Genomic DNA, 18,493 nt, shown 5'->3' on the forward strand with positions numbered 1-18,493 from the left:
TTCCCTTTGGCTGCTCCCTTGTTTTCACTTGGGGTCGCCTGCATATTGGTTTGGCACAGGCTTTACACCTGATGACCTTCTGATGCAACACCACATTACAACCCCAACTCCAATGAAGTTGGGGCGTTGTGTAAATGTAAATAAAAACAGAATACAATGATCTTCATTGTCTTTTGAGCCATCGGTCATTGTAGTCACTGGACTCTATATATGTGCATTGCTGCAACATTTCTTTCTCTGGATGTAGTCAATTTGCTGTGCTCTTATTAGATTGTCCAAATGGTAAATGGCAACTGGACTGCATTTATTTAGCGCTTTTCCATTTGCATCAGACGCTCAAAGCATTTTAAAATAATGCCTTACATTCACTCCCAAAGCCCCCCCGATGTCCAAACCCAATCCCCCCCCTCCCCCCCACAGAGTCTTGTCTGCTTGAGGTTTCTTCCATAATAATAATAACAACATTAATAAAAAATAATAATAACAATGATAATAATGCATGCCCAACAGAGTAATTTCCTTACCACTGGGTGGATATGGTTAGACCTACTCCTGTCATGTGTTGGGGTGCCTTGTTTTGTGATTTGGTGCTGAGTAAATAATTAGAATTTTCTTGGCAAAGGTGACATGCTCATTAACGCAGATTGTAACATTTATGAACAAAGGTTGAGGAGAATAAGCCTTTTGTGTGCAAAGAATAAGCCTGGAATCTTTGACTGTAATGCATGGAAATGAAAACAACAGAAGTATTACGTTTTATCTTTTTGAGGAGTACAGAAGATGGTATCCTTGAACCCGCTTTTGAGATCAGGACAATGCCAAGGACAAACATATTACAATTACAATAGAGTACCACAATTACAGAAAACCAACACTGTTCCAAATACAACATGAATGTCTGTTTTTGGATTAAACACTAACCCTTCTGTTAATGGACAAATCTGTCAGTCAACTGGTTTGAGTGAGCTTGACCAACATGAGGGCTTCAATTAGCAGAGATCGTTGCTCTGCTCCTCTGCTGTCCACCAATGCAATTCTGATGAGGATCAGCAGACATGTTGATGGATGGATAGATAAAAAATAAAACAAAGTGGCCTCAGTGGGGTGATGTGTTCATAAAAACAGACAACTTGTCCTCTTACCATGTACATGTGTGGAAGCAAAAACTGCAGCAGTAATTTAAAATAGAAGAAAAAAAAGGACAAAAAAAAAAAAAAACAGCTGTCAGACAGTATTACAGTCACAGGAGCAGGACAGAACACACACTACAGAAATGTATGACTGTAGTGGATGAGAAATCATGGAGACATCTGTGCTCTGAAGTGGCACAGAACAGCTGCATCACTAAGAAACACCCACACTGGCAGATACCATCAATGTCAGATACCAATGTCAGGTATTTAAAAATGATATCAAAGAATGTGAGTGGTGTAAAGTACATCACTCAGGCGTGCCAAAGATTGTTTTTTTCTTTTCTTTACCCTGTTCACCATGTGTCATTGATGCACAGGCAGATCACTAGCCCCCATTTAACTATAATTGAATGATTAATTTTGAGAATGAGATGGGAATATTTTAAGGCTCAGGGCACTGTCATTCCGTGGATTCACATAGCAAATTTTATGCAGTTCCTGTAAGCGACATGAGTGGAGGTGGAAGCTTCTTGCAGTCAGTCACTGTTGATGTTTTTTTTTTTTTTTTGGGGTGAGAGAGATCCATTCACTGCCTCACCATTCACACCATGCAGGGTGACATCTGCTTTGCATCGAGTTGATCAGGTTATTGATTGTGGCCCGTGGAACACTGGTCCCCTCATGATCAATACCTGTGTGAAGTTATTGGATATTGGCAGGAAATGAAATGGAAACACTGCTGCAACATGAGATGATGGCGGTGGTTGAATGGCACAAAAATAGACCTTGGGAACACACAGTATCTCTGTGCAATCCAAATACCACCAGTACAATTCACCTGTGTTTCTTTTCCATAGCTTGTGCATGCTTACATCATCACCCACCACCAGGGGCATGTCAACAGTTTGATTATCCTTCAGAAAGACTGACACAGGCTTTCAATGACTTGACCATCAGAAATGTGTTGTGGTGAAAGAACTAAATTAGCGGAGATTTTAATTTATGTCAGCATAGTGGAGGAGTACAAGCACCTAATTTGGCATGATGATTCCCAAGGTGATACTTACAAAATCTGGTGAAGTGGTCACTTGAAAATCCCAGATGATGACTATTTTCAAGATGGCCACCAAAATGACCTACCAAAAATTACTTTTTGCATTGAAAAGCACAATAACAATGGATCTGTTTTACAGCACCAGTGCATGGCACGGTAGTTTATTGGTTAGGGCCCACTAGAACATGAATGTGGAACAATCTCCTGGCACACATTCGGCAGTCGGATACTGTGGAGACTTTAAGTCACATTTAAAGACTCATTTGTTTTCCCTTTTATCATTAGTGTTATGATGTGTTTTTATTCTTGTATTTTATGGTCGTCTTTTTATTGTGTTTTAAATTTTTAATTCAGGTTTTTTTATGTTGTGTGAAGCGCCTTGAGACGATTTCATCAATTGGTGCTACATAAATTAATAATTTGATTTGATTTGAATGCTGTACAAATCATGCAAACTGGAAAAACGAACACAATTCGAGATGCATTTGCATGGAACAGATATCCGCACGGCCATGTACGAACATCCAGAATGTGATATAAAGTCGGCTTGAATGACTCATGCAATTTGGAGTGCAGCAGCATCCAAATCTAGGTCGACTACCCAATGTGCAAGTTGAATGCGGATATAAACCTTCCCCCATGAAAAAATAACAAGACAATAAAAGAAAAGTTAAGGAATAAAACAACACAACATGAAACCCCACAAAGCCAGCACTCGAGCTCTGGGTGGAAAGCGGGGGTAAGGGGAGCAGGACCGAGTGCTGTGGTCTGCTCTTTTGAAGACCTGCCATGACACACTGCTGGATGTGGCACGCGCAATATGTTAACCCCTTAATGCTCAAATTTATATAGCTGTATATAAAAAATGTTTTGTGTGTGTTTTGCCTTTAAGTAGATGGTAAATAATGTTGAGATTATTAATTTCACTTTTGCACAAAAACTAGATAGTAATATTGGGTATTCTGGTAATGACTTTATGTTATAATGTTATAATAATAATGATGGTATGTTGCAAATTTGCGACAACGGGCATACAGGTCAATTTGGTAAGTTGCATATTTGAGTCAGAGATTGTAGCATATATGCGACGATGGGCGTTAAGGGGTTAAAGATATTAAAGACTGATCTTAACCCACCTGTGGCATTGAGCAGAGATGCTGAACAGCTTTATGGCACAGGCAGGATTACGGCACAGGCAGGGTTACAGCCAGGCGGATGTGTCGACATGTTCTGCACTACTTCTTGGTTGTCCAAGAAGCGGTGAAGAAAGGCAACAACAAGGAGGTGCACTCATTGTTGCAGAACATGACAAACTGCATATTCAGTGTCAACTCCTTCTGCTCAGAAGGACAGATGGCGCTACACCAGTCCGTCATTGATGGGAACCCGGAGCTGGTCAAAGCTGCAGGTGACATTTGGCGCAGATATCTGACTGGCCAACAGGGAAAGGTGAAGAACAGTCATTTATAGCTACACAGTTGTCCCAGATTTAAGGAAAAAAAAATGAACAACTTTGCAAGCATCACCACCACCAACCACTGCAAAGCAACCAAACATGGCACTCTTTGTGCTCTTGAATCCAAAACGTGGTGCTGCTTTTATGCAGTGCTTTTCCATGAAAATTTCAAATAAATTAAATAAAATGAAACAGCCACGACAGCCAGTTTTGTCAGTACTGAAGTTTTCCCCTTATGTGTGTGTTAACACGGATTATGCATTCCACTCCAGTGGGAGCTGATCCGTGTGTATGTGTGTGTATTTGGAGACCAGAGTGCAGATGGCCCCCTTTTCACCATCCACAGTCTCGTCTTCCTCAGTGGGGGTGCAGATTCAACCTATCATCTTTTATTTTCTTGTCTTTTAAACCTGTTTTATGTCATAGTCAAACATGGCACATCATGCCAGTGACAGCCCAGTCAGCCGGCTTTGAGACACACAGAATCACCAACACAGTGCCTGTGATGATGGTATAATGTCCAGAATGAGCATGTAATCATACATCCATTGTCAGTGTTCCTGAGCCCAAGCGTCCTGGTGGTGAAATCCAAACAAATCTCTGTTTTTTCTTCTCATCTCTGTAAACACTCTCACACTCACACTCGCTGCAGTGCCTCCTGCAGGTTTCTTTGGGTCTCACGGAGCTGCTGCAGAAGCTCCAGATGTTGCTGAACTGCATCTTTGTACCAAACACCACACACACAGCAGCACACAGTATGCAATCCATTGTCAGCAGAGCGAGCAGCAGCAGTATGAGCAGAGTGAGCAGCAGTGAGAGACTACACAGAACAGACGCAGGCTGACGAATGCTGACGGCGGTGTTCCCTAGTAGCAACCGCGTAGCGGACGAGCTTTGGCGGCGGAGCTACTGAGTGCTGCGGGAGGGGACGGCTAAGAAGCGCCAATGGCAAAGTTTTCTGGTGCCTGCCACTGAGCGGTTAGCTTGATGGCTGGCTGATGAGCGCTAACAGCATACAAAGGCTTCAGCAAGAGCCATCCACTACCAGGCCCGGCTCAGGCTACTGCGGGAGCCAGCTATCACCAGGGCCGCCAAGGCTACAGCATGAGCCAGGTACCACCAGGTCTGGCCCAGGCTACAGTGTGAGCCAGCTATCACCAGGCCTGGCCCAGGCTACAGCATGAGCCAGCTACCACCAGGCCTGGCCCAGGCTACAGCATGAGTCAGCTACCACCAGGCCTGGCCCAGGCTACAGCGTGAGCCAGCTATCACCAGGCCCGGCCCGGCCCAGGCTACAGCAGTGAGACAGCTACCACCAGACCTGGCCCAGGCTGCAGCATGAGCCAGCTACCACCAGGCCCGGCCCAGGCTACAGCGGTGAGCCAGCTAACACCAGGCCCAGCCCAAGCTACAGCAGAAGCCATTCACCATCAAGCATTGCAAATAGGCGACCTGCAAGCACTTCTTCAAAAATGCCACCTAAGAGTGCAATATCTGAGGAGGATTTTATGACGTCAAGTCCGGGACCTTTTGGATCAACAAATGGCCTCATTTAAGGAGCTATTGCAACAACAGGAAGGTACCTACAAAGGCTTTGTTCAGATAATAATGGACTCCTTCAACAAAAAAGATGGAGTCATTAAAGATCTGTGTGACCTCAAAGTAAGCCTTCAATATACTCAGAAGGAGGTTGGTGATGTTAAATTAATTTCTGATAATCTGTCACCCAAGTGTAAAGAAATAAGTAAAGACGTGGGCAATGTGGGCAAATTTGTCTTGACGGAATAATTTGGTGTTTGATGGAATTCAGGAGTCTGAGCATGAGAAATGGTCTGATTCTGAGGACAAGATAAGGAAGATCGTCTCTGAAAAACTTAAGCTGTACCCTAGGCAAATTGAAATGGAGTGTGCATTGCAGTGGAAATAAACCAGGGCAAGGTGATCAACCTAGACCAACTGAGGCAGGATCGTATGGCTGTGTTGGAAAAGGCAAAACTTCTAAAGGGATCAAACATTTACATTAATGAAGACTTCTCTGAATCTGTGAGACAAAAGCGCAAGGAGCTAATTCCAGCAATGAAAGAGGCAAGACAACGAGGTGACTTTGCATATTTAAGATTTGACAAACTTATCACCCATCGACCAATAAAGCCAACAAAGGTTTGACATGCATTTTTTTCTTTTTTTTAGCACCCTTACATGATATTGGATTCTTTGTCCATCAAATCCATGATTAGTGATAACGAATGCACAAAATGTCAGGTTTACAGCTTATTGGTTGTTCTCTTTGTAAAAATGTGTTTAATTTTAAATGTGCACATTTTTCTGACAGATTGTACATGGATCTATGAAAGTTGTTGCTTAATGTTCCCATTTTATTCACTGAATGATGAAGAGTTTGAAAGACATCTTCTTGACAACTACAATGGCTTCGCTGTAAACGAGACTTTGTTATTCAACCCATTTAAACTTGATCAAGATGATGTAACTTGTAGATTACAAAATGATCCTGATATGAACTTTGTCTCTAATGTAAATAACCCTAATTCATGTGATTATTATGACAAACTCAAATTCAAACATCTCCTACAATCTATCCAAATACTTATAAAACATTTTCAGTATTACATTTAAATATTTGCAGTCTTCCAAAAAATTATGAGAAATTGACACATTTTATATCCTCATTGAATCATCAGTTTTCTGTAACTGCCCTTACAGAATCATGGCTGACTGAGCAGTGCAAAGACACTGGCTTGTATCCATTGCCACATTATAACTCTACTCACTTTGTCAGACAGACAAGGTCTGGAGGAAGAGTCTCAATATTTGTACATAAAAATCTGGATTTTAATGTCATATGAACTCAAGTGAATCTGATTTAAAATCAATTTTCATAGAAATATTGTCTGATAGTAGAACAAAAAATCTTATCATTGGTTGTATTTATAGGCCATCAAATACAGATGATGTGTATTTCAACCAGGGTTTTTCAAAATTCTGGAAGTCATTAACAGAGAAGATAAAATCTGTCAAATTGTTGGTGACTTTAATATAAATTTGTTTAGTAAGGAAACACATTGTGCGACTAATGATTTTTTTAAATAATCCCTCGATTACCAAAACCAACAAGAGTTACAGAACATTTTGCTACATTCATTGATAATATTTTATTTAATAATTAAAATTATGTAATGAAATCTGGAATATTGTTTACAGACATTTCAGATCATTTCCTGATATTTCAAATTGTGGAATTGGAAAACTGTTATATGCCAAATATTATTATTGATATAATATTATATTATATCAACTACTTATTATAGAAATGTTAATATTACTAATCAAATTAAATTCAAGAGATTAATTGAGAGTATTTCCTTTGAAAAAATATATATGGAAACTATTTAGCATATCAGGTGTTCATGCAAATGTTCAATGAAGTTTACGAAAAATCATCCGCAATCATTAAATTATCTGGTGAAACATCCAAAAGGCAAAAGCCATGGTTCTCTAAGGGACTATAAAAATCCTTATTCAGAAAACACAAACTGTATAAAAAATATTTATAATCTCCTTCACCTTTAAATTTATCAGCCTATAAATTCTATAAAAATAAATACACTACTCTTCTTAAGGCTGCAAGACTTCAGTGATAATTTTCAAAAAATCAATAAACAATATTAAAGGGACCTGGAAAACAATCAATGAACTACTTAAAAACAAACGTTCATCAACATATCCGTCAACCTTTTCAGATGGATCTAAACATTTCTTTAATCCCTTTGACATTGCTTGCACGTTTTAATTACTTTTCAAATGTTGGTGCTTCTATTGCAAAGAAAATTGACTCCAAAATATAAATCCGGTTGGTTACATAAAAGGTTTATTTCCTTCTGTGAGTGAATTTGAACCCACAAATTCCAATGAAGTTTGTGTAATTACTGCTGGTCTATGTCCATCTGCAGCTGGCCATGATGGAATAAGTATTCATTCAGCTTTGGATAATAATGAATTTGGTATTGGGGTGTTCTTAGACCTTTCAAAAGTGTCTGATACAGTAAATCATGAAATTTTGCTCTCAAAGTTAAACAAATATGGATTTAAGGCAATTGTACATACATGGCTTAATTATTTATCTGAGAGAAAACAGTATGTTTTTCTAAATCTGGAATCAGATAATTCTATAGAGTGTGGATGTAAAATTTTTGGACTTATTGTTTACAATATATATTAATGATTTTGCATCTGTTTCTACTACTACATTCCCATTGTTGTTTTCTGATAATAGTAATCTTTTTATTTCCAGCAAAGATATAGATGGTTTGGTTAGTATCTCAAATAATGATCCTTTGAATTATTCAGTGTGGTTCAAAGCCAATACATTATCGTTGAATATAAAAAAGTCAAATTTTATGTTATTTTCCGGCAATAAAAATGTAATTATGGTCTAATTAAAATTTGCATCGACAACGAAGTATATCAAGGGTCTCATCTACATGTTTTTTGGGTGTGTGGATAGATGAGAAACTGTGTTGGAAAGAACATATTGATCATGTTTGTAAAAAAAAAATAAATAAATAACCAAGTCAATAGGAATCATAAGCAAAATAAGACATTTAGTACATCACAAATGTCTTTTAACATTATATTATAGTTTAATTTATCCATATTTAAGTTACTGCAATATTGTATGGGGAAGTACCTTTGCAGCTTATAAACAAAATATTTCTTCTACAGAAAAAAATAGTTCAAATAGCTACTTGTTTGAAACCTTGTGCTCCAAGTGCACCTCTGTTTTTTTTATTTCAGCGCTTAAATATTCCATATAAAATTTTCCTGAGCTGTACTTGTGTCTTCAGAGCTCTCTATGATATCAAGTAGCGTTCTGTCATCAAATATTATTTTGTGCATAACCATCAAATTCATAATTATCCGACCACGCAGGCTGCACATTTGCATTTACCTTTGCATAGAGCGACTTGTTATCAGCATTACATCAGATATGGTGTCAAATCTTGGAATGATATGGTTCGTCTTGTAAATCCATCACTTTATATAGATATAAAAAATGGACTAAAAGCAAAGATCCTGCAGGAGTATTTACAATGACTTGTTTATATTATCTGGATAATTTGGTGTAATACTGTTGTATACTGCTGTGCTTTGTTTTTTTGTTTGGGACTCGGTTTTCGATAAGCGTTTTTGACTTTCATCACTCCCTTGCACATTATTTATATTGTATCTTTTTTTTTTATTGTTTCATGTTTATATATCATTTTGGTATGACTTTTATTTTGTGCTAAATAAACAAATCAAAATTAAATCAAAAGTCTAACTCGTGTCAGAGAATATTATCATGCTTCACATTTCTGATAGACCCTGTCCACATAGCCGCAGTGCACATCAATGCATCACGAAGACATAACAATGCACAGTGCCTGTGATTGCAGTATAACATCCAGGATGAGCATGTAGTCACATATCCATTGTCAGTCCACCTCATGAGTCAGAGGATTCATCTGTATTATCATATTATCATGGCCGTTAGACCCCATTCACATGGCCGCAGTACGTCAGCACTTCACAAAGACGTGCTGATGTGCACTGAGGGCATTTTCGGTGTGACTGCGCAATGTTCACAGCTAGTGCACATGATTATGTGCCACAGACTTTGCACATTACAATATTTCCTTTGAGCACCCGAATTTGAAGGCAGCTCAAAAGCATTATGCAGTTGCAGCTGTCATCACATTCGGGTGCATTTTTTCAAATTGTAATATTTTTTTAAATTTATTTTGTTTATATATTAATAATCTAATGATTATTATATACAATATATACTTATTATATACAGTTTTAGAGAAAGAGACAAAAAGAACCTGAATAGAAACACAACAGAAAATATACTCAACAAAAATAAACGCAACACTTTTGGTTTTGCTCCCATTTTGTATGAGATCTAAAACCTTTTCCACATACACAATATCACCATTTCCCTCAAATATTGTTCACAAACCAGTCAAAATCTGTGATAGTGAGCACTTCTCCTTTGCTGAGATAATCCATCCCCCTCACAGGTGTGCCATACCAAGATGCTGATTAGACACCATGATTAGTGCACAGGTGTGCCTTAGACTGCCCACAAAAGGCCACTCTGAAAGGTGCAGTTTTGTTTTATTGGGGGGGATACCAGTCAGTATCTGGTGTGACCACCATTTGCCTCATGCAGTGCAACACATCTCCTTCGCATCATCCGTGAAGAGAACCCTCTCCAACGTGCCAAACACCAGCGAATGTGAGCATTTGCCCACTCAAGTTGGTTACGACGACGAACTGGATTCAGGTCAAGACCCCGATGAGGACGACGAGCATGCAGATGAGCTTCCCAGAGACGGTTTCTGACAGTTTGTGCAGAAATTCTTTGGTTATGCAAACCGATTGTTTCAGCAGCTGTCCGAGTGGCTGGCCTCAGACGATCTTGGAGGTGAACATGCTGGATGTGGAGGTCCTGGGCTGGTGTTTACACGTGGTCTGCGGTTGTGAGGCTGGTTGGATGTACTGCCAAATTCTCTGAAACGACTTTGGAGATGGCTTATGGTAGAGAAATGAACATTCAATACACAAGCAACAGCTCTGGTTGACATTCCTGCTGTCAGCATGCCAATTGCATGCTCCCTCAAATCTTGCGACATCTGTGGCATTGTGCTGTGTGATAAACTGCACTTTTCAGAGTGGCCTTTTATTGTGGACAGTCTAAGGCACACCTGTGCACTAATCATGGTGTCTAATCAGCATCTTGGTATGGCACACCTGTGAGGTGGGATGGATTATCTCAGCAAAGGAGAAGTGCTCACTATTACAGATTTAGACTGGTTTGTGAACAATATTTGAGAGAAATGGTGATATTGTGTATGTGGAAAAAGTTTTAGATCTTTGAGTTCATCTCATACAAAATGGGAGCAAAACCAAAAGTGTTGCGTTTTATTTTTGTTGAGTATAAAACCCAAATAACAATGAACATATATAAATAAATACATACATACATACAGAAATAAATAATTGTTTCCTGTGAACCTAGTAACTCTTGAACCTCCATTTCATCCCTGTCTTATTTAAGTTTAATGACAATTTGTTTCGGTCAAACCATATTTCAGTTTGTTAATTTCTTCAGTGATTTCCTCCAGAACTATCTGCCAAGCTAGAAAACTGCTGCACCCTAGTGGTAAGAGCAGAATACTACTGAAATGAATTTGAATAAGGAAAGTTGGGTTTTTTCTCACTAAATGGATGCTGCACTCACTGCAGTTTATTGTCTGGAATATGGACCCGGCGCCACGAGGGGGCGTTTGGGGGCGACGCCCTCTCACGTCATCAACCTCGCCCCCTCGGATATGAGAGTTATCGAAAATAAAAAGAAAAAGAAAGAAAAAGAAATACAGGAAAATATAGCGCCTCGCAGTTTCGCAGATTTGTTTAGTACAATTTTGCATGCTTTTTTTTTTTTTAACAGCGCATTGTGCTCTGCGTCCTCATCAAGCAGGCCGGTGTTTTGTCCAGATGACGGGACACCTGTTGCGGCACTGCGAAGGGAGAGTACGCGCATTGTGTTCTGCGTGTCTGTTTAGAAGAATCTTCTCGCCCAGAAGAAAACTCACTCGGAAAAAGACACTTGCAGCGAGGTGAGACTCAGTGGAAAAAGGTGCAACAGTGGCGTGGTGCCAGGATGAAGAGGCGTGATCAGAGGAACTGTGAAATACTGGTCAGTCACTATTAATAATTTCTTATGTGTCCAACCTCGTAGGTTGATCGTTAAATTAAATTCATTAGTTCTAAAAGCCATCATAATTATTTATAGGAAAATGTTCTATTTTATTTCTCAAACAATGTTTGGGCCTGAAAACAGGTTGGTCTTATTTTTCTATTAGGTTTGAACTTTGAGAGTGTTTACACACGAGAGAAAAGTGAGAAAATGTTAATGCCTGTTTGAGAAAAGTGTATAGTGTGTAGTGAGGGGTTTTGCAGCCTTAAAACGTCTATAATAATTGTAAAAAATAATGATGACTACTTCACGGATTCTGCCTATTACAGGCTATTTTTAGAACGTAACTCCTGCGATAAATGAGGGACCACTGTACATCTACATGAAAGGTTTATGTGGGGTTAATCTACTGTCTCGTGTCGTTTCTCAGATCAGTTGTTGGTTTGGTTTTGTGGTATGCAGGAGATCACTTGACCGAGAGTCTATACGTTCAAATAATAATTAAAAAATACTGTCATCACTCTTTACTCTTACTCAGTCTCTTACAACGGTGTAGCCTAAATACATGAGCTTTCTAGGAGCGCACCCTATTCATTATGCATGCTCAGAGGCAGGTACCCTCCAGGGCGCACTTTTTTGTGGGGGGGCGACCCCGACCCCGCCCCCCTGTGATAAACTCATCGCCTCCTTAATTTTTTTTTCTGGCGCCGGGCTTGCTGGAATAGTCCCAGATTGCATTTCACAGCTTCTAGAATTCATTTTCATGCACGTGGTGTTGGGGGGTAATTTTGGGTTTCAGCTTTTTTGTTTTTCGTCACTTTCATCCCTGAATATGTCAATCGTGAGTCACTTTTGTGCAGATTAAAGTTACTAACTGGGACTCCTGTCTTGTTGCGAGAAAAAAATGAGAATCGTCCTCCATTCTGTTCACACAGCTCCAACTGCTGTGCGGCTCTCTGCCAAGTCAAGTTAGAACGATAGAGTCCAGTCGGAATTAATAACTTCAAAGCGAAACACCGTTTTGTTTATTTTTATTTATGTCCAGAGATCAAGGATACAATGACCAATTTCATATTTATTTACTTTAAGACTCAATGAAATACATAGAAAACCTGTAAAGACTACTTTTAGTACAAAATTCACAAGGTATCGATAAGGGAATCGATAAGGAATCGGATCGATAAGCAGAATCGATAACTCAACATGTTTTATATGAGTTTTCCAACAGAGCTTATCATCAACAAAAACTCCAAGAATTTTAGTTTGAGATACAACTTAAATTTCAATGCCATTCAACAATAATTTACTGCTTAAATTTCTAGGCTTATTTCCAAATATGATGCACTTAGTTTTACCAAAATGAAGCGATCATTTTTTAGAGTCAAACCAATATTTAAATTGTTGCAATTCCCTCTCCACCAAGTCCAAGAGCTGTCCCAAATTATCCCCACTACCAAACACACTTGTATAATCATCAAACAAAATACAACTCAAAAACTCAGAAACCAAACCTATATCATTAATATACAACAAAAACAATAATGGCACGAGGACTGACCCCTGGGGCACCCCACACATAATCCTCAAAAATTCTGATTTTATCCCACCAAGATGAACACACTGATATCTATTACATAAATAATTAGCTATCCAGTTAAAGGCCAGTCCTCTAATACCATACAGCTGTTATTTTTCCAATAATAAAGTATGATTAATAGTATCAAATGTTGTAAATAAAAAAAAACAACAACAACAGCGTATTGCTTATTCTCCATTGCATCTGTAACTTGTTCCACAAAGTCTATTAAAACCAAAGAAGTTCTTCAATTTTTCCTGAAACCATACTGCTGTTCATTATGTATATGATGTTTTGCTATAAAATCATTCAACCTCTTTACAAATATTTTTTTGAAAACTCTGGTAACAAAGATATTGGCCTATAATTTGAAAAATGCGTTTATCACCAGATTTAAACAATAGTAAAATTAACACATATCTGTTAATTTTAAAATAATGCACTAACTGTGAAGATTTGATCATTTACACACAGATGCCCAAAGGGATTATGGGTAAACTTTGCCATCGCTCATATCGATTGGCTGACTAATTCATTCTACGTAAAAACTATAACAAGTGAATCTGTGTGTGTTGGCGTTTACAAATAAATATCCTTTTGTAAAATATGCCTTTTTTTTCATTTGTGTAAAAAAATGCATTTGCAATGCAGAAAAGTCTGTTAAACTGTGATTCAGGCCGTGTGATACAACTGGCTTCAAAATGCATGGAACACTGCCATCTACTGGCAACCTGTTATATCACAGTGCTGTCGACCATAGGATTTTAAAATTATCTGTAGGTTTCCAAAAACTGAGAGACCACACACATGAAGATAAAAAAATCATAGATCTGACAGGTTTGGTCATACAGTGTATGGCGTGCAGCCACACGGTAAAAACAACACACACCACACATGAACTGATTTCACACACGAACATTCCCAGGTCAGACAGAAAATCTCGCAAAATCTCTCAAGGTTAAATGTGACTTCAGAGTAAATAAGTGGAGATAGTTTGTGGACTATTTAACAGAGGAAAAAAAATGATACAAAAAGAAAAGGAGTTCTTTACAGGAGTGTAGACAGCGTGACCACCAGACTTTCTGGTAAGCAGTTTTGATTTTAGATTTCACTCCGTGCATCCGTCACCTCGCTTTCTGATTGGCTGCATGTCACATTCAGCTCCTGATGTCCTTCTGAGCAGATCAGAGCACTCTTAACACACCACACATGGCAGGAATATCTGATAAGATTATCTTTAGCATCATCACGATTGTCAGGGGATCAGGGGATCAGGGGACTGAGTGATTCATTGTTATGACACCGCACGGAGCGACTGATTGATCCGTTGTTATGTCACCGCACGGAGTGACTACCCGATCGGATGTTATGGCACCTCATGGAGCGACTGATTGATGCGTTATTATGACACCGCACTGCGAAGTTCAACAACCAAAATACCAACATTCTGGGTGCTATGAACATGTTTTCACTGTTATTTGATTTCTTTGTACGACTGACATTTGTTATTCAAGCATTCAAAGGCTATTCGTATCGCAACATAACTCCATCCACACACGAGAAGTTTTTGACAGTTCTTGCTATTGAAAGAAACCGCATCTCCCTAACCGGACAGAGTTGTCACCTCATCACGCATATGCTTAGGCACTGTCTAGCAAGATCTGGATAATCCTCTATTACAGTTTAACCCTTTATCTACGGCGATTGCGCCTATGCCATATTTTCCATATGCATTTTTTTTTTTTTCCGTAACTCCGCCATAGTTTGTCCAATCCGAATGATTCAAAGTGCATTGTTAAGCTAACACCAAGGGCTTCCAATGATATATGGTGTATTACGGTAAACATAAGCTGTGACGTCATAACGCAGAGGAAATACACGGAAGTTTCACACTAGTGCGCCACTGATTCTCATTACCGTAAGTTCTCATGTAAGCCCTCAATCTGAAAACTTTCAACACTGGACAGCAAGCCAAGAACCCGTGCTTTCAAGAGTATGCTGTATGTTGCATATATTACGGTAAAGTGCGTTCGGTGACTTTTGAAACGAGGGAAAAGTATGAAAACGAGAGCAAAAGTGACAGAAAAGTACAGAGACAGACAGCAAACAATAAGTAGTAACTTTTGAGGAAAAGGCCAGGGTGTTAGTGTCATTTATGAAGGTGTGTGTGCGTGTTTGTGTGGGTGTGATGGTTCCATCAGCCACAAGGCACTGCCTGGTGCCAACAAGCAGTGGAAACCCACCTTGCCAGCGATCCACAAAGAGGCGGCGTTCTTGCAAGGAAAGGAAAAGAGGTCAACCTGCTGGATGTGCAACTTTGTAAAATTGGCCTCTGTCTTCAGCAGACAGAAACTGTTACAAACAGTACCACACTGACTGATGTAGTTTAGATCTAATTTTGATTCTTGGTTATATATTTGTATATAGTTTGACACTTTATTGTTTTATTCATATTGTATCATTTTGCACAAAATGAGTGATCAAATGAGTGATTTATTACACATTTTAATAATACAGACAATAATTGATATATTATATATAGTTTTGCACTTGTTTGTTGTTATTCATATTGTTTGGTTCTGCACTTTAAAATTGGTTACTTTTTGCATATTTTCACCTTGCAAAATGTTTACTTTTGCACTGTTTCCTCGCTGTGTCTGAGTTCTAGACACACAAAATTAATTATTTTGATTGTAAACACTTACAGCTTCCTGTTAAAATGTGAAATCCAAACTTCCTTTACATAACAATCATTTTTCACTAAAAAACTGAAAAAAAAAATCAAGTTCGTTTGTGTTTTTTCTCATTTTTAAATGCTAAAACTTACAAATAATGTGTATAAATAGTTAATCAGGTGTAATATAATTGAAATTCAGATACTCTTGGAAAGGGTACCAAAGCACACAAACATAGAACATTATTTCTTAATTTTATTGCTATAATAAAAAAAATTATAACCAATCGTCCATTTATAGCCTCAGTAGGTAAAGGGTTAACAGACTTTTCAGCTTTACAATTGTCTTTTTTTAAGAAATGAAAAAAATGACAATTTACAAAAGCACATTTATTTGTAAACACAACATATGTTAAATTGATTCATTTGTGTTTTTACATGGAATTAAATAGTCAACGAATCAGTGTGAGAGAAGTTTACCCATAATCCCTTTGGCATCTTCATAATTAGAGCATTATTTTAAGATTAACAGATATGTATTATCTATCACTTTTGTGCATTTTAAGAGTTTACATTAATGTAATTATTCTATCTGGATTAATTTGATTTATAAGTCAAACCTACTTTACATTTCATGACCTCTGGACCACTGTATGGTGTTAAGGTAAATGCGAGCAGGGTGCACAAAGACAGAAGCATTGGCTGTGTTTAGGTTTGTGAACTTGTTTGATTCTATTAGAGGCTTTGGTGATGTTTTAACTGAAGATCAGCTTGTTAGTAGTTGAGAGTGTGTGGGAGACAAAATTGAAAGTTAATGGTTAGCTGTAGCTTCCGATAAGTTTTTAGGCAGTTTAGCGTTATAAAAGATAACTTTTCAGTTAGCTGATTACCAGTTTTTTGGTTAGCTGTCCCCACCACTGCTTGTATGGATACTGAATTGATGCTTCTTTCAAAATTAATTAAAATGCCCCACACAATCAAAATTTAAATGAGCCTTTTGAAACAAAACATACAAATCAATTGATGTGACAATCATCTTGCATAATATTTCTCAGACTTATGTTCATTATGATTAGATGCTCAGCAGGTTTTCTCACAGTTCTGTACCTGTAACTTTGTATCTGATGTGACGCAGGACTGAGATAGATTACGATGGCGCTCCAAGGACACTTGCCCTGGTAACTGAGGCAAACTGCGGACTAGCGGACTCATTACAACTGGTCACTGTGAGTTTCCATGCATGAACTTCTAATTAGACTAAATAAATGGGTGGCAATATGTCAGTATGGAGAATGGGCTTCTACGAGGGGACAATAGAGTCCAAACTCTATTAAAGCTGTAATGGAATTCATTTATCCTGCGTGTGGTGTGTGACCTCCACCTTTTGTAGAGACTGCTTAATATTCTACCTCTATGACATGGAGTCTTCCATCCTTGGAATTTAACAACATGAAATTAATGAGTGGACAAAGTGACTCAGAGATACTGAGGACAAATAAGATGAACCCATTATCAGTCATTGACCGGATAATTTTAATTGGGGGATGGGAAGATTTCTGTGCATTACAACTACTCTAAATATCAGTAGTGTATTAATATTTTACAACAGATGTGTGGTCACAGTGAATCGCATCATCTATGTACTGTCAGGTCCATAAATAATTGGAAAGTGACTTTTTATAATCTTACATCTGTAACCACCACAATGAAGCTGAAATGAAACATCAAGATGTGCTTGTAGTGTCGACCTTCAGATTTAATTCAAATGGTTACACAAAACTAATCCAGTAATCATTTTGAAATTACAGCCTATTTTATTCATAGTGCCTCCTCTTCCAAACACTTTACATCATTGGACAAGCTAAATATACTCTAAATACAAATGATCACTTTCTGAGTCAGTTTTCTTCATGCAGGTCAGAGGATCGGGACATGAACATTTCACCTCCAAACATGAAGTGAAAACAGTGTGGTGCTGTATGGTAAAATAGATAGTTCTGAAAATCTCAGCAAAAGTGCAATGAGGGGAGTGGTGAAGGAAGCCATCAAGATAACTCTGAAGGTGTTATAGGCTTCTCTGACTGTGTGTGTGTGTGTGTGTGTGTGTGTGTGTGTGTGTGTGTGTGTGTGTGTGTGTGTGTGTGTGTGTGTGTGTGAGTGACAGTAAATATTGCACTCTCCCCATAGTATTGTTCAAATAACAACAAAAGACTGATGCTATTTTTTTCTTATCCACCCCCTTTTCTGTATCTCTGAAAATGTATGTAAGTTGGGCTAAATATACAAGTATAAGCATGTCATGCAAAGACCTCACATGTGCATCGCACACACGTGCGTGCACACACACACATGTTGTGATGGAGGTTTTGCAGGCTCAGGCCTGTTGATGGTTCTCTCAAAATATTTTTTACTTTGTAAATAAGTGACCGATTGGCAGGAGTGGTTCAGAAATGGAAGGTTCCCACTGCCCATTTTCCATGGACAGTGGTAATTTGTCATTGCGTCAGGAAGGGAATACGTCATAAAACAGATCCACCTTGGATCTGCGATGGCAACCTCAAGTGAAACTAGGGAGAAGCCAAAGGGACTGACCTAAGTATGTGACCCCTGTTGTCATACCTTTCACTGGATAAAAGGGTCACACTGTGCTCAGACTAAAATAAAAATGCACTGTGTAGGATGAAGGTGAACAATGTGACTGTCTGGCCAATGAAAAATATTAGAGAGAAGGGGAGGAGTTAGCCATGCAATTATTTGTAAGAACATTTGTGCTAAAGATTCTCAACCAATCTATCATTGTATTACCAGACACACTGAAATTACACATCCCTTCTTGCT

The sequence above is a fragment of the Thalassophryne amazonica genome, chromosome 2, assembly GCF_902500255.1.
Source record: "Thalassophryne amazonica chromosome 2, fThaAma1.1, whole genome shotgun sequence".
NCBI lineage: Eukaryota > Metazoa > Chordata > Actinopteri > Batrachoidiformes > Batrachoididae > Thalassophryne > Thalassophryne amazonica.